This window comes from Pipistrellus kuhlii, unplaced genomic scaffold (genome assembly GCF_014108245.1).
Source record: "Pipistrellus kuhlii isolate mPipKuh1 unplaced genomic scaffold, mPipKuh1.p scaffold_m20_p_2, whole genome shotgun sequence".
Taxonomy (NCBI): Eukaryota; Metazoa; Chordata; class Mammalia; order Chiroptera; family Vespertilionidae; genus Pipistrellus; species Pipistrellus kuhlii.
The window spans coordinates 51,790,211-51,815,316 of NW_023425515.1; the positions used below are offsets into that span (position 1 = coordinate 51,790,211).

The 25,106-nt window shown below is 43.5% G+C and overlaps 1 protein-coding gene across 3 annotated transcripts in view; it reads right to left on the reverse strand.

Moving 5' to 3' along the window:
- Positions 1-25,106, reverse strand: part of CASR (calcium sensing receptor) — an 82,075-nt gene that overhangs the window by 34,961 nt on the left and 22,008 nt on the right. Inside the window, exon 2 of one of the 3 annotated variants that reach the window (XM_045583949.1) lies at positions 1,413-1,417. The exons of the other annotated variants lie outside the window; for them this stretch is intronic. The gene's annotated coding sequence lies outside the window, so the exon portion shown is untranslated. The remainder of the gene's footprint in view (positions 1-1,412; positions 1,418-25,106) is intronic. 3 annotated transcript variants of the gene reach the window in all.

A 25,106-nucleotide genomic window follows, 5' to 3' on the forward strand; every position in this document is an offset into this window, starting at 1 on the left:
GCCACACAGACTAGGTGAGGGCCACATTTTAAAGAGGCCATTGATAAGCTAAGGCCTCCATTGATGTTGCTGCTGGATTTTATTCCATTTATTCTTCTGTGTAATTAATGCATAGGCAATTGGCAATTCCTTGAATAACAATAATACTACCTTATTCAGCACATATGTTCTTACGGGTCATACTTAAGTTTACATTTGACTTTAAATCAAACAAAAATGTCAGGAAGGCCAGTTATTTTTTTTCCTTTATCTTGGTAGCCTCCCTTTTTTGTGCTTCCTCATCACAGATCTCTGGTTACAATTTATAACATGACACTCCACAAACCTTTGAAGACTAGTTCTTGAAAAGGATGCAGATAAATCAAGAGTCCAGTTATGTCCTACAAAGCTCAACAGCTGGATCTGCTTTAGCATGGCTATCCTAGGAGAAACTCTCTGTTCTTCTCACTCTACATTCTCTAATACCCACTCTGTGGGTTACATGTTGATGTCAGTTAACTATTATACACAGCCTCCCTTGAGTTTCGGGCCCAAGCATCCAAGCATCAACTGGACATCTGCACCTGAATGTCCCACAGGTGCTTCCAACTTGTCCCTCCACCATTTTCTATCTCAACAAATGACATGCCATCCACAAAGACACACTGTAAGGGTCATCCTTATCTCCTTCCTCTTCTCATCATTGCCCTTCATATTCAAACAAGCACCAAGTTTTGTAGATTGTACTTCCTAAATATCTCTGGAATCTTCCTACACCTTCCCATTTCCAAGGTCATGTTAAGTCCACCAACATTTCTTGCCTGCATTTCTGCAACTATTTCCTCCCTGGCCTTCCTTCCTTCAATTTTGTCCCTTTGCAATCCACTGTTGCAAATTATTTGAAGCCACAGAACAAGTGGTTTGGAGCACAGGCTCTGAAGTTAAACCTGGTTTTGAATCATAATTCCACTATTTCCTAACATATGACTGTGGGCAAGTCACTTAACCTCTGTAATCTCAATAAAATAATGCATGGAGAACCATTAGCAGAGTGAGCTAGTAAATTCACAGAAAATGCCAGTTGTAATGAGTACCTTCCTAGCCTCACTTTTGCTAAACTTCCCCTTGAACTCCACGCTCCACCCATCGTGAATTTTCTTCAGATCCTCAAATGCACCAGGCTTCTTTTATTTTTTTTAAAAATATTTCAGAGGGAAAGGAAGAAAGATAGAAAAATAAATGAGAGAGAATCATCCTGCATGCCTCCCGCTGGGAATTTAGCCTGAAACCTGGGCATGTGACCTGACCAGAATCGAACCATGACTTCTTGGCTCACAGGTCAAGGCTCAACCACTGAATCATGCCAGCCAGGCCACCAGGCTTGTTTTATATCCCCCAGACCTCATACATGATGCTCCCCTTTATTGTTCCACCTGGCCTAAACTTTGTCTGGAAAACATCTGCTTATCTTTCAGCTTTCAGATGTCCATAACGTTGAAGGCATGACTTGTGGGTAGCAGTGAGGAAGACACAGAGAATGGCAAGGCCTTGTGTAAATGGAGAAAATAACTCCTCTGGGGGCAGACACCGTCCCGGGCCAATGTGAACCTATTGCCTGGGGAGTGAAACACAGGCTGGATTTCCATCTATGCTAACACCTCAGCTGTGCAGTAAGCAACTTATAGGACTTTTCAGCCAGGGCTTTCCTGAGCCCTCACACCAGGTAGGTCCACCTGCTATAGTCTTTTGTATCTTGGATCTTGGAGTTCCTTTCTTGAAAGATTCATCAAATTTTATTATAATTATATGCATAAATGTCAAGCTCTTATTCATTGTCATATGCTCCCCTTTCCTCTTAAGAGCCCCACCTCCTCTAACAGCCATTCTAGAAGAGGATCCTGAGCCACACATGGTGTGAGCAGCCCAGCAGATAGATATTCAGCATTCATGGAGGGGCCTCCAGTAATGTCTGAACATTAGGTTCTCTAACTCCCGTCTTGGTTTTAGATTTTTATTTATTTATTTATTTTTGAGTCTTAAGTCATATATTCAATCATACATTTAGTAAATACATATGCTAAGGCCTGGGAATACAAAGTAACAAACACCTACCTATTCCCTGTCCTCAGAAACTCCCAGTCCAAGGGGCAGGCAACTCTGCTGCAGAGGATTACATTTTACCTCAACATCCAGAAGTGAGAAAAAATATTATAAATTCATTTTCAATGACTAAATTCAGTTTTTTCCTCCACAGCACTCAGCATAGCGTGAAATAGTAACCACTGAATAAATGTTTGTATGAATGCATTAGAAAAAGTACTTTGGAAGGAGACAGAAACTAGCATTTACCGAACCAGTCACAAGGCAGGTCCTCTAAACATTCAATGAATTTTAAACTTCACAACTGTAAAGAGGGCAACAACACCAAATCTACTTTCCAGTTGCGGGGATAGATTCTCCAAATAGTCAGCTTAGTCAAGTGAGAAATTCTGACATTAAATTAAGAATGCCCCAAGAACTTAATTTTAAGGAGTCCTGTGTAATGTTCTGAATTAGAAGAGGGAACATTATAACAGGCTTGGTTAAGTCACTGAGACCTGTTAATTTTTTCCTGTGAAAGATTAACTACTTAGAAAAGTTTATTAACTTCATTAGTCCATTCAAGAGAAAATTCATGGCAAAAAAAAACAGATAAAGGAGAGATTTCAGGTCAATTTGCAGTAGTTAACCCCATCAATCTAATGTAGTCTCCAAACCACCATTTTTAGTCCAATTACCAGGGTCTAATTTGCTTTCAAAGCTGAGAATCATTCTAGGTTCCTCCCCTCCCTTTCTTCCAATATCCAATCACTTTGTCCTGTTGATTCTACTATCTCTTTCCACTCTGCCTTCCTCCTTTTATTCCTTTCCTCACTGCATCACCTCTACCCCAACTTCCTTATTGCAAAAGCTTTTTTCTTTCTTCTTCACTCCTTCCTCCTCCTAGCTATGGACAACCAGAGCAGTACCAAGTGTGATTGTAACACTGTGGGTGAACCATTGGAGTTCATTATTGTCACCTCAGCCTATAACAGTGAGAATACAAAAGTTCTTGAATAATCACTAACACTTCAGTTTTATCCATTGTCACATGCGCCCCTTTGCCTCTTAAGAGCCCCACTTAAGGCAAGGGGCACATAGGACAATGGATAGACTATTTGTGATAGACTTCTAATTGCATCCCTCGCATCTATACTCCTTTTGTGCCATAGTAAAATAGTGTTGAGTTGGACAAGTGGTTGTTTAAAATAAAAAGACTACTTTCCCCAACTTCTTTTATAATTATGTGTGGTCATTTTGGCCAATGGGATGCAAACTGAACTGCCTGTGGCAGCTTCCAGGAACCTTTGCTTAAGAGAGAGTTGGTGTTTGCTGTTTGTCCCTTCGCCCCCCTTTCCTCCCCTCTGCTGTATGGAGGCGAAGTGATAGCTGAGCCCATCCAGAACCAGGAGCCAGGGAACTCAGTGCCATGAGGTGAGGCTTTCATGGAGCAGAACCTCCATGTGGACTTTTACACGACAGAGAAAAAAAGCGTCTAGCTTGTGTAAGCCACTGCTATTATATTTTTTTCCTTCCTGCAGCTCTATTAACCATATCTATCCAAGAGTCACAAATAAACTCATTTGTTCTCCTTACTATGTTTATTTCATTAAAATCATATACAATCCTATTTGCCTTCTGTAAAAAAGAAAAAGAAAAAAAAAGAGAGTATTTTAAGCACAAGCTAAAGCTTTATTTGTTCTTTATCTCAACGACAGGTACATTTGGAAGAAGAAATGATCCGTGGACCAGCTGGTTTTATGTTTAGAAGGTCCTTGAAATTGTGAGGAGTGTTCCAGTACTGACAGATGAGGGTCAATGAGTTCTTCATCCAAGAGATATGGTGCGGCCCTGCCAAAACGGTTCAGAGGTTGAGCATCAACCTAGGAACCAAGAGGCCACCAGTTTAATTCCTGATCAGGGTACATGCTTAGGTGTGGGCTCGATCCCCAGTAGGGGGCATGCAGGAAGTAGCCGATCAATGATTCTCTCTCATCATTGATGTTTTTAATCTCTCTTTCCCTCTCCCTTCTTATCTTTTTCTCATACTTAAGAAGAGAGAAATAGAGAGAGAGAGAGAAGAAAGAGAGAGAGATGGGATGAAAGGTCAAGGCAGACTGATCTATGGTTCTATAGATTTGTGAATTTCTAAATTCATATGATTATTTATTCACTTGAAAAGCATTTATTAAGCCCCTCTATGTGCTAGACACAAGGGAGTGTAAGGCACGTGGGAGAAAAAGTTGTGATTGTTACCTTCAATGTATTCGTGGCTTAAAAGGAGACAAAAGGATGCATTATATTGATACTTACAGTGATGTATATATTAGGAAGAGGCATGAACTAAATGTTGAGGGAGCACAGAGGGAAGAGTGATGTTCTCTCTGGTGGCTCCAGGAGCGAGACCTTCCTGAGGACTGGGGCCTTCCTGAGGGTATGGTTTGTCTCTTCCTCATCATGGTAGCCTGGCACCAAGGACAGTGCTTGAAACTTAGTAAATGCTCTACAGATATATTTTTTTTCTTTTCTTTTCTTTTCTTTTCTTTCCTTTCCTTTCCTTTCCTTTCCTTTCCTTTCCTTTCCTTTCCTTTCCTTTCCTTTCCTTTCCTTTCCTTTCCTTTCCTTTCCTTTCCTTTCCTTTCCTTTCCTTTCCTTTCCTTTCCTTTCCTTTCCTTTCCTTTCCTTTCCTTTCTTTTCTTTCCTTTTTAAAAAAATATATTTTATTGATTTTTTACAGAGAGAAAGGGAGAGAGATAGAGAGCTAGAAATGTCGATGAGAGAGAAACATCGGCCAGCTGCCTCTTGCACACCCCCTACCGGGGATGTGCCTGTAACCAATGTACATGCCCTTGACCGGAATCCAACCTGGGACCTTTCAGTCCGCAGACTGACGCTCTATCCACTGAGCCAAACCTGTTTCGGCTACAGATATTTTCTGAATGAATGAGTGAAACATGATCAGGAAAAACTAGAAGCTGATCAAGCAATTCTATAGGGAAGGGGTCACCCCACAAGACTGAAGGTTCCTAAAGGAAGGAGATTCATCATGATCCCAGGTGCATCCCCAACATGGAACAAGGAACCTGGCACTGAACGGATGCTCAACAAATACATGTTGGTCTTGCATTTGTCCAACAAGTTGCATGACTCATCCAAGTTCCAGAGGTGAGGACAAATGAACAGAGGCTAGCAAGGCAAGGTTAGATCTAACACTGCATTATTTCAACTTTCATCAAAGTAGAAACCACCCTGACCTTTACAATTCCTGGAAATGGTGTAATTAATTCTAGAGCAGAATGATTTTGCCCACAGTTCAGCTAGAGGCAAGTGGGGCATAGACCTTCAAAACCTAAAACTACTCAAAAAGCTAGAGGCATGGCAAGCTAAAAATCTATGATTTCTCAATTCCTAGACTGCAGAAATAAAAATTCTAGGTTGCCTAGCATAAAGGTGATTATGAAACCAAAATGTATTTCCAATAGAGATGGTTTATCTTCTTTGTGGGAGTATGCTGATTTGTCTCTGGTTGATTGTGCTGTGATCAGTGCCCTCTTTTGTCACACGTATCACAAAGGATACGAACTGTGAGGTGTGAAGCCACTATGACAAACGTGAGCCATGTATGTTTTAATGTGAGTGGACAGGGAAAACCCTGAGCAAGTTCCATCAAAACTCTGTGTGAGTACCTGGCTCAGATTACAGCATTTTTTTTAAGCTTTTTTTTTTTTTTTTTTTTTTTTTTTTACCTCTTACTGAGCACAAGTCCACGATGTGGGTTTTTATGCACACCCGGCACACATTTGCCAAAGAATTAGGGGTGTTTTATCTGTCATCACCAATGTGACCATTCCCCAGTTTTGTGTCAGACTTCATTCCTTCTGTATTAAAGCAAGGGACATGTTGTTTAAAATGAGGGCACTCTTCCTGAACCAATGTCACCCCAATAAATTCAATAAAAATAAAAAAATAAAATAAAATGAGGGCCCGCTGGCAGCACTGGGGGCACAGAAACTTCTGGTCACACTCGACTGCTTCCCTCCAGCCCTGCTTGCCTCTGCCCGCCAGCTGCACAGGTTTACCTTCCGTCTCCCAGACAACAGGTGTGACTTTTGGAGAGTCCATGCCTCATTTAGCCCCGGTAATGGCTTAATTGAGTCGGAAAAATGCAAGGACAGGAGCGTGATAAAAACCAGCTGAGCTGGGTTCCTGTTAGTCATTGGAAAAGCTATCAGGGAAGGGAGGAGAAAGGATGACCCGGGGTGGGCGGGAGCAGCATGGGCACCCAGCAAAGTGGGGAGAAATGGCCAAGACAAAGCAAATAAAGACGATAAATAGGAGCGGAAACAAACACTTACATATATTGTACTAGAAACTTCCTGAGGACAGAGCCTGGTCTGTCTCATTTGTGGCCTGGAACACAGAGGGGGCCCCTAAGTGACTAAGTGAGTGAATGCATGTGTGGAGTATGTAGACATAATAAACCATTGTAGGCGTCTATAAGGCTAGCTCAAGGAGAAGGGGAAAGACAGAAAAGAATAAAAAAAACAGAATGGGATTTGAGGGGTGGGGGTAAAAACTCAAGGTTAAACAATGACAAGAAAGGCACATTCTCTGCTCCAGAACCTTGTGAGCTGAAATGTACACCAGCTTGGAGGCTTTGATATGGCCAATGCCTGTGTCCCACACAGGCCACGAGTTAAGAAATGTGTTGTCCTGAAATGTTTCCCTTAAGTCAGCGCTGCTGACGGATGTGTGGATACCCACAGGCTTAATGAAATGGTTCAGGTGAAAAGCAGACGTGCAAGTCATGATGTCATTAAAAAAAAAAAAGAAAAGAAAAGAAAAAGCCAGCCCCAGCAGGTTTGGCCCAGTGGATAGATTGTCGGCCTGTGGGCTGAAGGGTCTTGGGTTCAATTCTGGTCAAGAGCACATGCCCACGTTGTGGGCTTGATTCCTAGTAGGGGGTGTGCAGGAGGCAGTGGATCAATGATTCTCTCTCATCATTGATGTTTCTCTCTCTCTCTCCTTCTCCCTTCCTCTCTGAAATCAATAAAAATATATTAAAAGAAAAGAAAAATGCTAGAGCTTCAAGTCCTGCAGGAAAGAAATATTCCTGTGGAATAATGTCCCAGGTTGTCTTTCAAAATCAGCAAAAAGCCTTGACCACCAAGAGAGAGTATTTTCGGTCTGGTGTCCCAAGCTGTGCCACCACGAAATGTTCTGGGGTAAAATAAGTAGGAGAATTGATGTGCACTCTGGGCCACAAGGCACAGTCACCTTCTAAAGATAACTGCTTAGAGAAAGACAAATACTATATGTGGAGTCTAATGAACAAAACAGAAACAGAGGGATGGATGCATGGAACAGACTGACAACTGTCAGGGGGAGGAGGTGGATGGGGAGGCTGGATGAAAGAAGGGGAAGGGATTAGCCAGAAGGAAAAGAGGGGAGGAGGCTGGGTAGAGGTGGACAGAAGAGTGGGAGTGGGACATTTGTAATAGTGCCAACAATAAAAATAAAGTTAAGAAAAGATAACTGCTTACTGTGGCCTGCTCCTTCCCAAAGCTATGTTAGCATCGAACATTTTCATGGCTCCCTTCCTTCCCCACAAGGACACTTGTCACATGCCGTGAAACATAGGCTTGGGGAATGCTGACCTAGAGGAAAACATAAAATCCTTCACCTGAGCCTCTCCCAGTTTCTTTGGATGCATTTAAAAAATATATATATAATATATATATATATATATATATATATATATATTATATATATATTACTGATTTTTCACAGAAAGAGAGGAGAAGGATAGAGATTTAGAAATATCGATGAGAGAGAATCATCGATCAGCTGCCTCTTGCACACTCCCTCCTGGGGATGTGCCTGCAACCAAGGTACATGCCCTTGACTGGAATCGAACCTGGGACCTTTCAGTCCGCAAACCAATGCTCTACCGCTGAGCCAAACCGGTTTTGGCTGGATGCATTTTTAAAATTGAATTTATTGGGGTGACATTGGTTAATAAAATTATATAGGTTTCAGGTGTACCGTTCTATAACACATCATCTGAATAGTGTATTGTGTGTTCACCACCCAAGTCAAGACTCTTTCTATTGTGAATGGAGATATATATTTGACCCTCATGGGGCATAGCATTTTTTGTAAGCCCATGTATGAAATTCCAAAGGGTAGTATTGGAAAGCTGGCAGGACTGAGGTAGGGTAGGTGAAAGCTGAGGAATACTCCACATTCTCTGGCCCTGGGCATATATTCCCGCTCTCTTCTCCCGAGGGATGTTTCTGCTACATTCCTGCAGCAACTCTGGCCCCAACAAGTGGCCATGCAGCGGTGTGTTCTCCGAAGGCGAAACAAACAAACAAAACCAAAGGGCAGAAGAGCTTTGATTTGTAATGTTGGCTGAATATCCCCACCCCCTCCATTGGCAGATTCCCAGCTATCACGGTTTCACAACCAACTTGCAAACATCCTTGCTATTTAACCATTGGCTCTCCCGCTGGTGGAAGCCTGCTCGCTCTAGCCTAGCAGGGGGACGTATCTCTAAACGAGCAGAAATACTGGTCTTCCTTGGAAAAACGGACCTAAACAACATCATAGGCATATGCATCTTCTAGCTCCTGTGTTCCTCTCTGCAGTGACTGTTAGGAAACTGCAAGCCAAAGTGTGGCCCCGCTCTAGCTAAGACAGAAACCAAAAGCGCACATTTCTGTGTTTTAATATTACGCACGGTGTTACTTTTTATTCCTGCTCTTATTTCACCCCAATTTCCACCCCCTATTAAACCTTTCATTTTCATAAATAATGGGAGGGAATAATAAATAGATAAATCTGGAGTTTGGCTGGGGCCAGTAAGAAGTGTCCCCAGGGGAAACTTGCTGTGTAATCAGGAGGAAAGTGTCTGGAAAAATCGTCCTCCACCTCATTCACTGGGGTGGGGGTGGGGGTGGGGAATTTAAGCAGACTGTTGGGGGCACCAGGTCATCAATCTGAAATACAGAACTTCAGAGGCAGAAGGGAACGGGGAAGTTTGTCTGGTTCACACTGAAACCTTCTGACGCAGCAATGCTTGCATCATGGTGGCTGAGTTTATCACATGAAGGAGTTGGAATTCAGAAACTGAGTGAGGGTTAGGGGTGAAAAGAAAATCATTTTCTTCTTTTTTCTTTCTTTTTCTGATTTGTCAGTGTACCCTAGTGTGTCTTAATATCATTCTAGGTCTCCCCAGGAGACCAAACTTACTTTCAATTACAGCATAAAATCTATTCTTGTCATTTTAATTGGACCTCAGGTGCACAAAACTGGATTAACCAGTCGGTGACATCCCCATCATTGATCTGTGGCTGGTGCAATTTTATTTCTTTATTGTTGTTTTTTTTCCTGTTCTTATATATTTTTCCATTTTTCTTTTTTTGTAAAAAAAAATTATCTTTATTGTTTAAAGTATTACAGATATTTCCTTTCCCTTCCCTTCACATTATTCCCCCGCCCCACCCCTGCCCCTCCCTAGGCCTTCACCGCTTCTGTGGGTTGTGCATGTGCACATGTTCTTTGGTTAATCTCTTCCCATCCCCCCCCACTTCCCATTTTTCTATCAGAATTTGGTTCTTTTCCCCTCAACTTTTGAGAGTTCTTTAGATATATTTTGGACATTAGCCTTTTATTTGTGATATATACTGTAAAGGTTTTCTTCTATTTGGCAGGTCTTTGTCCTGATTTAACCATATAATTAAGATACTTTGTATGTAGTCAAATTAATGAATCATTTCTTTTATTGCGCTTGGATTTTGACAGTGTTAGAAAGCTTTTTCTTACACTGGGTTTATAGAGGAATTCATCTTACTTTTTTCCAGCTTAATTTACTCAATTATTTTCTATTTAATTTGTTTTTGTACCTTTAGTTCCCTGATCAGTGAAGAGTTTATTTTGGGGTATGGTGTGAGATATGGATCTAATTTTATCTTTTTTCCAAGTGCCAGTCTAGTTGTGCTGGCAACATTTATTAAAAAGCCCATTTTCACTTCTGTGATTTATGATGCCACTTTTGTTATTTCTAAATTTATTTGATCTAGCCCAGGGATAGATCTACCCTAAATCTGCTCTACTGGTCTGAATGTCTGTTCTAGTGTCAGTGGCACCCTGTTTTAATTATGGAGACTTACAGTATGGTTTAATATCTGGTAAGACTACTTTACCTTTGTAGTTTTTGTTCCTGGCTATTCCTGTATGTTTGTTTTTCCTTATGAGCTTTATTTTATTTTATTTTATTTTCCTGGGGTTTTTATTTTTTATTTTAAATAAATCTTTATTGTTCAGATTATTACAAATGTGTTCCTCTTCCCCACTTCCGCTCAATTGCTCCCCTCCACCAAGTTCCCACCCCACCCTCTGCCCTTTCCCCACCCCCCATTGTCCTCATCCATAGGTGCACAGTTTATGTTCAGTCTCTTCCTGCACCCCCCATTCCCCTTTTCCCCAAGAATCATCAGTCCACTCTCCTTCTATACCTTTGATTCTATTATATTCACCAGCTAATATTGTTCACTAGATTTTTCAATTCCCTTGGTTTTTAGTTTCATTTGTTGATAGTTACGTATTTTTTTAATCATAATTTTTATCTTTATCTTCTTCCTCTTCCTAAATAACCCCCTTCAGCAATTTATATAATTCTGCTTTGGCAGTGATGGTCTCCTTTAGCTTTTATTTTATTTTATAATATTTGTGAAGCTCTTTATCTGGCCTTTGATTCTGAGTGATAGCTTTGCTGGGTAGAGTATTTTTGGCTGTAGGTTCTTGCTATTCATCACCTTGAATATTTCTTGCCATTCTCATCTAGCCTGCATGGTTTCTGTTGAGAAGTCAGCAGAAATCGTATGAGTCTCCTTTATAGGTAACTACCTGCTTTTCTCTTGCTGCTTTTACAGTAATATTCTCTCTGTCTTTTGCTCTTGGAATTTTAATTATGATGTGTCTTGGTGTGGTCCTCTTTGGATTCCTTTTGTTTGGGGTTCTGTGCCCTTCCTGAACTTGTAAGTCTATTTCTTTCCCCAGGTGGGGGAAGTTTTCAGTAATTATTTCTTCAAATATGCTTTTCAATATCTTGCTCTCTCTCTTCTTCTGGGACCCCCATAATTCTGATGTTGGTTTGCTTGAAATTGTCCCAGAGGTTTCTTACACTATCTTCAACTTTCTAGATTCTCTTATCTTCTTGCTTCTGTGGAGTAGTGTTGTTTGGCTCTTTGTGTTCCAAATCTTGGTCTTGATTCTTGTGATCTTCCAGCCTGTTTTTAAAAGTCTGTGTAATATTTTTTTATTTCAGACAATGTTTTCTTTATTTCTAGTTGGTCCCTTTTTATTTCTAGATGATCCCTTTTCATATACTCATAGGTCTCATTTTTTTTTTTTTTTTTTTTTTTTTTAGGAAATTCTTGAAAAGCCTTATAACTGTAGTTTTGAACTCAATGTCCATTCTTTTCTTTTCCTCCATCTCCTTTCTTTGTGTCCTGCCTCTTCTCTGCATTTTAGCTGTTACCCTGATTTGATGGAATAGTTTTGTGTGCTAGGTGTTCTGGTAGAGCCCAGTAGCACAGCCTTCCCAGTTACCTGTGGTGGACAGTCTTGGTGCAGCCCTTTGTAGGCTGTGTGTGCAGTCTTGTTGTTAAGCCTTGCTTGTTGTTGGTATCACTAGAAAGCATTGATCTCCAAGCCAATTGGCTGTGAGGATCAGCAATGTCTCAGCTAGGAGGGCTTCTGTACTACCCTTGGATAGGGCGGAGTCTCGGGGTGGTGCAGACCAGCTTTGGTTCCCTGTCAGTCCTTCCTTAGGAAAGTCCTATTCGTGGTGAATCCCACAAGATTGGTTGCAGGCGCGTGCACCTCTTTGGTATAGGTGCAGACAAGCTTTGGATTCCTGTCAGTCTCTCCTTAGGAAAGTCCTATTTGTGGCAAAAGAGAAAGCCAGCCTTCTGTGCTCAGCTTGGATGGGGCGGAGTCTCGATGTGGTGCAGACAAGCTTTGGTTTCTTGTCAGCCCCTCCCTGAGTCCCATAGTAATGGCCACTGACTTCACACTCCTCTGAGAGATCTCTACCCACTGTCTGACAGTCCAGCCTCTCCCTGACTGGGGCCGTCTATCAGAGCAATAGGGTGGTTCTGTTTTCCTCCCGAACAAGAAAACCAGCCACGCGTTAGCTGTCCACCCTCTCTGCGCACCTGGAGCAAGCCAGCAGCGAACTCGGCCTGCCCTCTCCACATGCCGGAAGTAAGCCAGCAGCAAACTCAGGTGGCCGCCTTTTCGCACACACAGTTCTCCACACCTTCACAGTTCCTGAGGCTCACCGTGCCTTCTCTCTCCTTCCCAGGTGGTAGAGCCTCCTCTCAGCCAGCCATCCAGCGCTTCAGGGTGATGTTTCCCCCGTTTTCCAGTTCTAAATTCAAAATTGTTGTGGTAGGCTACATTCAGGTGTCCCCCTTGTGAATTTTAACATCAACTTGACTAGCTCCATAAAAAGAAGTTTGAAAATATTTTTATGGGGATTATGTTCCATTGACATTTTTATGATATTGAGTTGTACTTGAAAACAGCTATGATTTCCCTTTTGTTCAATATGAATGTTGTGTTTTTCAGCAGCATTTTCTCTTACATGTTTTGCACATTTTAGTAGTGTATTTTTAATTATTAAATATTTTTGTTATTATAAATAGGGCTTTCTTTACCATTATATCCTTTAACTGGTTATTGTTTGTGTCTATGAAAGCTATTGATTTTGTATGTTAATAATATGTCCTGATTTGTCACTGAGCTCTCTTATTACTTAAACTAGAGGCCTGGTGCACAAAATTTGTGCATGGGAGGTGGCTGGGAGGGTGTCCCTTAGCCTGGCCTGCACCCTCTCCAATCTGGGACCCCTCGTGGGATAACCAGCAGTCAGACATCCCTCTCACAACCCAGAACTGCTGGCTCCTAACTGCTCCTCTGCCTGCCTGATTGCCCCTAACTGCTTCTGCCTGCCAGCCAGATCATCTCTAGCTACTCCCCTGCTGGCTTGATTGCCCCTAACCACCTCTGCCTTGGCCCCCTACCTGGGACCCAGGATTCCCTTCTCCAGCCGTTCACAGGCACCTGGAATCCGGGATCAGGGCTTCCCTCCCTCTGGTCAGGCCGGCTACAGCCTCAGGGGATAGGTGGGCAGGTGGCTTCGCCTGTGCTGCAGCAAGGACTGTGGGATGGGTGGCTTCTCTACCTACCAGGCTGTAGCCATCTGCTTCTTCATCTCCTGGGCTGCAGCCAGCCTCAGGTGCTGGGGTCCAGTTTTTCTGTCTCCCCAGGACATGGGGCAAGGCGGATGTGAGGCTTCTGAGACTGGCTGCAGCTTGGGATCACGGGACAGGCAGCTTCTTGGTCTCCATGGCTGCAGCCAGCCTCAGACACTGGTGCCTGACTTCTCCAACTTTTATAGGCCCTGAGTGGCTGGGTGGGGGGGGAGGCCAGGCTGCCGCCATGTTTTTGGTTCAATTTGCATACTCACTCTGATTGTTTGTTGGGCATAGTGGTGTGATGGTAATTTGCATGTTTCTCTTTTATTAGTGTAGATTATTATTTTAGAAATCTTTATTGTTCAGATTATTACACATGTTCCTCTTTTCTCCTCCCATAGCTACCCTTTACCCAGTTCCCACCCCACTCCAGGCCTTCCCCTCCCACCTCACTGACCTCCTCCATAGGTGTAAGCTATTTGTCCAATCTCTTCCAGCACCCCCCACAACTCCTTTCCCCTGAGAATTGTCAGTCTGCTACCTTCCCATGCTCCTGATTCTATTACATTCTCCAGTTTGTTCTGTTCATCAGGTTTTTTATTCATTTGACTTTTAGGCTCACTTGTTGATAAATATGTCTTAGTTGTTCATAATATCTTATCTTTACCTTTTTCTTCTTCTTCCTCTTCTTAGAGAATACCTTTCAGCATTTCATATAGTACTATTGATAATTTGATGGTGATGAATTCCTTTAACTTTTTCTTGTCTGTGAAGCTCTTTATTTAACCTTCAGTTCTAAATGATAGCTTTGCTGGGTAGAGTAATCTTGGTTGTAGAATCTTGCTATTCATCACTTTGTATATTTCTTGCCACTCCCTTCTGGCCTGCATAGTTTCTATTGAGAAATCAGACAATCATATGGGTACTCCCTTGTAGGTAACTAACTGTTTTTCTTTTGCTGCTTTTAAGATTCTCTCTTTGTCTTTTGCTCTTGCCATTTTAATTATGATGTGTCTTAGTGTGGTCCTCCTTGTATTCCTCTTGTTTAGGGTTCTCTGTGCTTCCTGAATTTGTAAGTCTATTTCTTTCATCAGGTGGGGGAAGTTTTCTGTAATTATTTCTTCAAATAGGTTTTCTATCTCCTGCATGTCCCCTCCTGGGATTGAGCCCCAAATCCACACATGTATCCTGACCAGAAATCTAACCAGGGATTTTTTGGCTCATGGGTCCATGCTAAACCACTGAGCCACACAAGCTGGGCCCAAATATTTCTCAAATGGTTGTAACCAATGTATCTTCCCATGAACAGTATACATGAATTTCCATTGATTCATTCCCTTGCCCACCCTTGGTCCTGTCAGTCATTTTCACTGTAGTCATCTCTTGTTTTCCTTTTATAAAAATACTAGAGGCCCAGTGCATGAAAATTTGTGCACTCGGGAGGTCCCTCAGCCCAGCCTGTGCACTCTCGCAGTCTGGGATCCCTACAGTCTATTCTCACCCAGCAGTCAGAGGGCTCCTGTAAACTCATCAGTCAGGCTGTAACTCCCTTGCTCAAAACACCAGAATGGTTCCCAACTCCTTCAGAAAAGAAGCTGATGTCCTCACAGTGACAAAGTCAGCTTTGTATGCTACCATCACCTCCATATCTTGGTCAGCTACTGCCTCTTTCTCTCCCTTACTGGTCAAGCCTCCGAGGCCTCCCTGTGGTTTCTGACAGAACAGGACAGACCATCTCACGGCTTTTGCACTGTATCTTCTTTTGAATGGAAGGTCCCTCAACCTCCACTACCTTTCTATGGACTGGACCCACTCCCTCACCTTCCCAGGTCTTGAATCCAGTCACCTTCTCAATGAAATCCTCCCTTAATTACCTCTTGACTCCAAAAAATCTGTTTCCTAAGAATGATTTTAAAATGAACCTTTTCTTCCAATACTATAACTTTTTTTTAAAGCTAAGCATAACTTAGCAAAGCAAAAATGCAATGGAATAGATACACAACAGTTTCCAGTCAATGCCAATTCATTCTTCAGTTTCCCTGAAATGTCTCACATAGTAATTACTAACCCGATATGACACCAGTATTTTAGAAAACAGTTTGGAAATCATTGCTCTGTAGCTAGGGTAATTTTCTGAATCTGTAATCAGTATGCATGATCTATGAACTAGAGAAAAATGGCTAAGAACCGTAGATTAGCCACTTCTTGCCTTCTCTCCCAGTCACATAGAGGGGATTTACACATTTGGTTATCATTCTTCTCTACCTTTCCCTGACAGAATCTTGAGAGCTCTGTTTTAAAACTTAAGTCTTTCATTATTAAATTCCTTTTTCAAATTTACAAAATGAATACATATTCCTCACAACCAGTACATTCACCCCAGATGGGGAGGTCCAGGATGCTGTTTACATGTGGCCATTAGAAGCCACCTTCACAAAGCCCCTCTTTCCAGCACCCCGTGGTCTCTTCCACTCTCTCTCTCTCTCTGGGAATCCTTCTAGGGGCTCAGAAAGGTCTCTTCTTCAGGAGCTGGATGGTCCTGAGCATTCTGCAATTTTTGGCTATCCAGTGAACTCCCAGTGTCCCTCTGCCTGCCCCTGGCCAGTGAGTGGTCCTAAAGAGCTTGATCAGGGTAAAAAGAGGTCACAGGAGGTTTTATGAAGAGCTCTTCCACTCTGATTCCCTCAAAGTTTCCAAACCTTTTTTTTTTTTTTTTAATACTTTTTATTGATTTCAGAGAGGAAGATAGAGGGAGAGATAGAAACATTAATAATGAGAGAGAATCATTGATCAGCTGCCTCCTGCATGCCCCACACTGGGGATCGAGCTCACAACCCAGGCTGGGAATTGAACTGTGACCTCCCAGTTCATAGGTTGATGCTCAATCACCAAGCTATGGTGGCTGGGCCAAACTACTTTTTAAGTTTTCTACTCTCTTTAATGCAAAATAAACTCTTTTAAAAGTTTTGGGAAATGTTGTAGATTGGTGCAGCCATGTGGAAAACAGTATGGAGTTCCCTCAAAAACTAAAAATGAAAATGCTTTCTGATCTAGTGATTCCTTTCCTCAGAATTTATTTGAAGAAACCAAAACATAAATTCAAAATAATATATGAAACCCTATGTTCATTGCAGCATTGTTTACAACTAGAGGCCCAGTGCATAAAATTTGTGCATAGGGGTATGTCCCTCAGCCCAGTCTGTGCCCTTTTCCAGTCCAGGAGCCCTTGAGGGACGTTTGACTGATGACTTAGGCCTTCTTTCTATGGGGAGCAGGCCTAAGCAGACAGTCAGACTCCTTAGCAGTGCTGCGGAGACAGGAGAGGCTCCCGCCACTGCAACTGTACTTGCCAGCCATAAGCCAAATTTCTGGCTGAGTGGCACTCTTCCTGCTTTGATCATCTGCCCCTGGTGGTCAGTGTGCATCATAGCGACCAGCCATTCCACCAATTGGTTGATTTGCATATTAGCCTTTTTTATATAGGATAGAGGCCCTGCACGGCTGGCCTGCCCTGATGGGGGCCCTCAATCAGGGTGTGGGGAGAACTCGCTGGGGGACAGGACTGGCAGGGGCAAGGGGCCACAGTCATTCTGGTCATACTGGTCATTCCGGTCATTCCACTCTTTTTTTTTTTTTTATAAAGATAGTTGTGGGCTTGAGATATATATATATATATATATATATATATATATATATATATATATATATGATTTTTTACAGAGAAGAAGGGAGAGATAGAGAGCTAGAAACATCAATGAGAGAGAAACATCGACCAGCTGCCTCTTGCACACCCCCTACCAGGGATGTGCCTGCAACCAATGTACATGCCCTTGACCGGAATCGAACCTGGGACTCTTCAGTCCACAGGCCAACGCTCTACCACTGAGCTAAACCAGCTTCGGCTCATTCCACTCTTTTGGTTGCTGGGCTTTTATTATATAGGATAGCCAAGATTTGGAAGCAGCCCAAGTGTCCATCAGTAGATGAGTGGATAAAAAAGCTGTGGTATTTTTATACAACGGAATACTACTCAGCCATAAAAAAGAAGGAAATCTTACTATTTTTGACAGCATAGATGAACTTGGAGAGCATTATATTAGTGAAATAAGCCAGTCAGAGAAAGACGAGTAACATATGATTTCATTCATATGTGGAATCTAATGAACAAAATGAACACACAAAATAGAGACAAACTCATAGATTGAGAGCAGGCTGACAGCTGAAACAGAAGAAACTCGTGTATGTGGATGATAGTGTGGTGATTGCTGGGGAAGAGGATTGAGAAGAGGTGGAAGAGTATAGGGAGAATAAATGGTGATGGGTGGATATTTGAGTTGGGATGGTGAACACACAATAGAGTGTACAGATGATGTATTATAGAATTGTGCACCTGAAACCTGTATAATTTTATTTTATTTATTTATTTAAAATATATTTTATTGATTTTGTACAGAGAGGAAGGGAGAGAGATAGAGAGCTAAAAACATCGATGAGAGAGAATAATCGATCAGCTGCCTCCTGCACACTCCCTACTGGGGATATGCCCACAACCAAGGTACATGCCCTTGACCGGAATCCAACCCGGGACCCTTCAGTCCCAAAGCCGACACTTTATCCATTGAGCCAAACCGGTTTTGGCAAACCTGTATAATTTTATTAACCAGTGCCACCACAATAAATTCAATAAAAATAAAAAATAGTTATGGGAAAGGTTATTATTCCCATTCTTATTCAGCTGTGCCCATGCATTGATTACCTTAGACCAGGGATTGGTTGGCAAACTCTGGGCCTCCTGTTGTTGTAAGTAAAGTTTTATTGATATGCTGGCATGCTTATTCACTTGCATATTATCTGCAGTTGATTTGGGGCTACAAAGGCAGATTTGAGTCTTTACAACTGAGATTGTCTGGCACACAAAGTCTAAAATATTTGCTAGTTGGTCCTTTATAGAGAAAGTTTGTTAACCTGCACTAAACTGAGTACAGAGAAAACTCTACCTCTGCCGAGACTACACAGGGTCAGCTTTGGAAATAGTTATGTCCCATGTGAGCAATGGGAGCTGACTGCACTAGTTTTCTCCACCAGAGGAGTGAGTCCAACAGTCTGTTTTTTGGCCAGAGAAACAGGTCACGTCTTCCCCCTGGTTGCCAGCAGACTCAGGAGGCATCAGGGGTCAAGGTTGTTTGCCATTTGCTCACATGAACAGAATAGAGTGGGTTGGGTGATGGGGACACTCCTCCCCCCAGTGAGAAGACTTCAGCTAAGGATGGGAATTCCAAGCCAAGAAGCTGAGTCATCAGCCGCCACCGGTTTTGTCCCCTTTGATACTCCCAAATGAGTCAGTTCTCTGGGAGCCAGCTACCTTCCCACGAAGATGGCTTTAGGGGAGGTATGATAGGTGTGGTTTGGCCGGGAAAGAAACACCCCTACCTCTCAAGTAGCCCATGTTGGGTGTGAAGGAGAAAGCCTGAATGGACAAAGCCCAGTGCTTTATGGGAGGGAAGAAATGTTTGTTCTGGAGAGGAAGGGAACAGGAGAGAGGGACAGAAACATCACTGGTGAGAGAGAATCAGTGATTGCCTCTTGTTCGCCCTCTACTGGGGATTGAGCCCACAACGCGGACATGTGCCCCACTGAGAATTGACCTGTGACCTCCTAGTTCATAGGTCAATGCTCCAACACTGAGCCACACTGGCCGGGCTAACCCTCTGATGTTTAAGTTAAAGAAATGGAAGATCAGAGACGTTACCATGCAGCCAGTTAATGTCACAGCTGGTACTGGGACCCATGTTTGTTGACTCTGGGAGCCCTGCATACACTGGCCCTACCTCCTTCAGCAGCCTCATCTGTAGGTATAGGGAGAGCCTATGCCACTGCCCCTCTGTCTGTGCTCCAGCCTGCCCATCCCTTTAGTCCTCTAATGGCCGGTTCTTTACTGTTTTGGACTCTTTCCACAGCTGCTTCCTCTGCTTGGATGCTCTTCTACCCTCTGACCTGCACCTCTTAATTCATTCCTACTCACCCTTCAGGGATTGGATCCTACCACTTCTCAAGGACACTCCAGACCTTGCTCTCCAGGTGCTTTGTGCATCTGCCTAGCTCTTTCCTGCCTGAGGCCCTCTGAGTCTCCCTGCAGTCAGGAATCTGTTCTATCTCACTCACTGCTGTATGCTCAGGACACAGGTGGTGCCCAAAAATGAATGGACGCTTTACCCCATGACCTGTGGGAGCTGCACCACTAGAATTCTTTTTGTAGTACAATCAAAAAAGGGTTCTAAAATCTTTACTTAGGACTTCTATATAAATGTAGAGTCTGACTGAAAGTGAAGAATACATGGGCTGAAAGAAAAATGCTGAGGTGTTGCAAGTAGGTGCAGGATGAATTTGATGATCCCATTCCAGCGTCATCCTTCCTGTGATCGCTATCTGGACATGCGGGCATGTTTGAAAGGCCAGCGTGCAGCCAGGAGCCCTTCACACTCCTGAATCAGGGATGTCCTGGAGTCTGAAGCCCTTATTTCGTCATGTTTAAAATGTTAGGAGAGAATGTAGTCTAGACTGTTTTGTGTGTGTGTGTGTGTGTGTGTGTGTGTGTGTGTGTATGTGTGTGTGTGTGTGTGTGTGTGTGTGTGTGTGTGTGTGTGTGTTTGGGGGGAGTTTATGAATCTCTTTGAGATTCTGATAAAAATTATGGCTGCTTTTCTCAAAAAATTGCACATCTACTTATAATTCTATTTGTTTCATGGACCTGAAAAGCAAGGTTATGGGATACTGACCACAGAGGTAGAGTAAGAATAGAAGCCAAGTTTCCTCATTCTTCATCTAGTACGCTTTCCCTTACACCAAGATGATTATTTCATCACAAGAAGCAATGGGGCATAACAGGTGGAAGCATGGGCTCTGGATGAAGCCAGAGGTCAAATCTCTGCTTTGACAAGTACTACTGTAGTTGGTGATTTGGGGCAAATTGTTTAATTTCTGTGCCTCTGTCTCCTCATCTGTGGAACAAGAATAACAGTAGCAGATTTGCTGTAAGAATTATATTAAAATAGTTAGAGGGCCAGTGCATGAAAATTCATGCACTGGAGGAGGGTCTCTCAGCTCGGCCTGCCCCCTCTCACAGTCTGGGAGCCCTCAGGGTGGGAGGTGACCCAGCTATCAGGGGAAGGCGATGATGCCACATCACACCTCTGCTGCTGCCATTGTTGGCAGCGCAAACCTGGGCCAGCCCTGGTTACCTGAGCCTTGGGTGGCTGTGGGCAGCTGGGCAGCCGCCATCTGAGACTTGCTTGTGCCTCGAGCTGGCCGTGGGTGGCTTGAAGGACTGAGGGGACTGGAGAACTCTGGAGGTAGACATGCAGAGTGGCCGGGCCTGCCTGGGCTGGTCTGGCTTTGCTGCACACCTGCTGTCCCGGCAGGGCTGAGGGGACTGGGCGTCACCATCTTGTGGCTGTGGGTGCCACCATCTTTGAGGGCATGGCAGTCAATTAGCATATTCTCTATTAGATAGGATACTTGTAGGCCCTTAGCATAGAGCCTAGCACATAGCAAATGTTCAATAAATGTAGATAGTTCTTAATATGATAGTGATGTCTCCCCTTTTGATAGTAAGCAGAACATTCACTTACTATCTCTCTCTGGTCCCAGAATGCACCTGGTTTAGCTCACCCAGAAGAGAGGAGGGCTACTTTCAAACAGCAAGTGTATGATGATGAGATGGGATTGGGTCAACAGCCAGACACCCTACAGCTTGGTTAGAGAAATGGCGCTCTCTGAGATGCAGTAAGATCCTGCCCAAAGGGTGGGTGACTCACTTCTACAAAGGTATCGCTGTCAGGATGTGTTTTGATGTCTCTAAGATTACCACAGGCCAGATGATGGCACTCTGAAAGCTGCAGAAAGTCTGATGGCAAGCAGAACAAGCAAGGGAGGACTGCTGTAGCCTCAGTAGGGAGAGATGGGTTTCAGGTTTCAAATGTGCAAATCTCCTGCCCTTTATGTATCAATCAGATAGGGCAGTTTTGGAAGCATAGACCAATGTGACAGGAGAAAGCTCTTAGGCTGAAGAAACCTGGTGGAGGAGACAGAAGACTAGAAGGTCAGGAGACTATGGTCCTAGTCTAGGTTCTGCCACTGCCCCTGGGGACCAGCTGCTGCCCTTCCCTAGGCTTTGATTTCTTCATCTGCAAGATGGCTGAGGTGGGCGACAGGGTGTGGTGGGTCTTTCTAAGTCTCTTCCAAGCAGGAGGAGCATCAGTAGAGGGGTGGGCTTGGAAGTGGCCACTCTCCCTTCCCTGTTCCTTCCCCTCACACTGTTCAGGTGAGAGGTCTCATTCCTCCCTGGGGCACAGCAGCAGTGGCAGTCCTGTGCCAGGGAATGGTGTGGAGAGGGAGCAGGCTCCTTTCCCCGCTGTCAGCAGCCCCCGCCCACGCATCCACGCACACGCACCTGCATCCATCGCTGGAGCAGAAAGATTGAAGGTAGATTTTCAGCCCCAGCCTGGCCAACGTGGCGTCAGCAGGGAAAAGAGGTTGTTTTGACTTGCAATGCATGGAGCCAAAGGAGAGGCCCTCTCTGGCCTTGGCAAGGGAACACAGCCTTTGAGCTCTCCTGTTACATGAGGGCAACTCCTCCAAACTGCTGCCCCTGCAGGTCTATGCTGGGCTTGTGGGACCCTGTTCCATTTAAGGGGTTATTGATAAGATGAGAGACACACTCTGAGCAAAATCTGTATATATGTAAAAGCCTAATATGCAAATAGACCGAATGGCAGAACAACCGAACAACCAGTCACTATGATGTACACTGACCACTAGGGGGGCATGTGTGAAACATGGAGTGTATTGGCGGAAGGTGGTAGAGCATGGAACATGGTGGGCATTGGCCATGGCAGGATGGTAGAGCAGGTGAGTGGGGGTACAAAACCAAAGCGAGGTGCCGGTCACTGTCATCAGGATGATCCTCTGATAGTTACTGAAAACTCTTTGCTCTCGTGCACAGCGGTCCTGCTGGGCGCTCGCACCTGCTAATGCGCTGACCCTCCTTGCACTTGTTGCTGGTGCCAGAGCCGCCTCTTTGCACCCACTGCTGGCACTCAGCGCTAGCCCCAATCACTCAGCACCATCAGCGGGTGTGAGCAGCAGCTGCTGGCCCTGATCACCCCTGAGGCCTTCTCCACCTCCCACTGCTCCTGAGGGACAATCAGGGCAGCAACCACTGCTTGTACTCGCTGCTGGCGCTGGGCCCCAATCACTCTGCACCATCAGCGTGTGTGAGTGTGGCCAGTGCTGTTGGCGTGTGGGTGGTGGGAGCGGGGTGACTCTCAGACAGAGGACCCAGGGCTGTGGTGGAAGAGGCCAGGTATGGGCACTGAGGATAAGCCGAGACCCATCCCTCTGCCCACTGCAGCCTTGTAGCCCACAGTTCCTTTCAAGGAGCACACATTTGTGCACTGGGCCCCATAATTAAAATCCAATAATACTCTGTCAAGAAGGCATCTCAGAAGAAGTTTAAAGTCTAGCATTTACAAATATTAGATAAATTGAGGCACTGAGAGGGAAAAGGCTTGTTAATGTCACATGGCCAGGCTTGAGTGTACTAGGAGTTGGACATGAATGTTCCTTAATTCTCTCATTTCAACGAGCTTACTTAGGAATGGAAAACTCATTTTTAATTTTACTCTGCAAATTATAGTGCACAAACTTGTTTTGAAAATAAAGTAAACTACAAAGGGAAGATCCATCTCACTGAAACATTAAAATAATATTCCAAATGACACAGAACTTTAAATTTGGAAATATATTAGAGGTCTTCTGGCTCACTCCCTCTTTTCAGTTATCACATGTTAAACTGGCAGAGAAGCATATAGATTCCCAGGGGCCCTGCTCACTGCTGCAGCTGTTATTAAATAAATAGAGAAACCCATCTTAATAAAAATGCAAACAAACCCCATATGTTCACTCCAGTAGGAAAGCAGAAAATTTTGCTTCTAGCACATGTCCTGATATTGAGGGTAGGGTGCAAAAAGTGCTTAGCAGACTTCAAAATGTATGTTTTAAATTTAAGACTTTACAATATGACATATTCTTAGCGTAGAGTATCTTCCAAGTGTTGTGGGATTGTCAAATTTTAACTATACTTTCAGAAAAACAACTACCCTGTTTCCCCGAAAATAAGACAATGTCTTATATTAATTTTTTTCTCCCAAAGTTGCACTAGGTCTTATTTTCAGGGGATGTCTTATTTTCGGGGAAACACGGTAGTTTTTCTACATTGTGGGGACTTCATTGCACACAGGCAGGGTTGTGTAAATTAGTTAGATTGTTTATAATAAAATGCTAAATATGTGACTGAGAATTCCAAGAAAGATAAATCAGCGGGTATATGGGTATCTGAGGAATGGGTTTGACAGGAGTGGGCATTGGGGGATGGAAGGTGTGGACAGATTGGGGTGGGGGAAGGACACCGGGTGGGGAAAGCAGGGCAGGTGGAGGCACAGGAGGGGTGGCACAGTGGTGGTTCTGGTCCCCTCTTACTCAGTTTCCCCTTGGAACCTGGTATGAGCATGGATTTACTTCAGCCCTTGCTGAAGGATAACCTATCTCCATAGGGTTGCTGTTGTGATACATCTAATACTGTCTGGCACTTCAGTCCCCAATGAAGACATATGACTCCTTCCTTATTCTACTCAGCCTCTTGTCTAAGCAGCCAGTCCTTCAGTCCCTCCTATTTTCAGGGTCTTGATCCCAGCCAGAGACAGATGGATCTATGTAAGTGGAAAACAAGAGGTTTGATCTCTATTTGAGGAGCTCGGATTCCTTCATTTTCTCCGTACCTGGCAACACTGTTTATAACAGCAAATAATGAAATTCCATGTTCAATGAGTGAGGATTAGCATGCAAAGATGAGACAGCCTCAGAACAGAAGACTGTTCAGTCCTTAAAATCATGTAATAAAACTACCTAAAGACATGGGGCAATTCTCATGATATGCTGTTAAAAATTAAAAATTAAAAACAAACTTTTAGAACAGCATGTACCACGAAACCAATTTGTTTAAAAAATGTGAAAAGGCATAAGAAGAAAAGATGAAGCTGTTATCCCTATTCACAGGATAAACTTTGTGAAAATCATAGAGGTAAAGCAACTTGGCCAAGTCACACTGTCATAAATGATGGAGAAAGAATTTAAACCTAGGTTGGATTGTTCCCAGAAGACCTGACTGGTGTGCTGGAGATTTTTATTTTATTTTATTGTTACTGTCTTTCTAGCTGCAATAGATCACTAACAAGTCTGCATTTTTGATAAAAGATTTGAGTTCAGGGTTCAATTCTCAAGGTAGATAATAAACACTGTAAAAATAGAGCCTTTTCAATTCCATCAGGTGTATTCATATTTGTTTAATGAAAGATTAATGAATTCAAGAGCTTCCCTTGAACCCTTGTAGATCCTCACTCTTCCCCACCATAGACACTTGGGTAAGATTTGCTATGGGTTAGGGATGTCCTGGAGTTGCAGTGAGAAAAGGGGGGCTAGGATGGAGAAAAGAAAGACTTGGAAATAATCAGCACGAGCTGACACTTCACTGGCTCGTGGCTTCTTGTCATAATTTGGCAGCCTTTATACATGTTTCTGGGTAGCATTTAGCCTTGGCTGGGGGTTGAGACTGGAACAAGAGCAGGAAGGAGTGGTGAAATGCAAACCAGCTCCAGGAGTAGGCACATTGCTGCCTTTGTGACTGACCATCCTTTGTCTTATCTGCTTTGGGATCAGATATCTCTT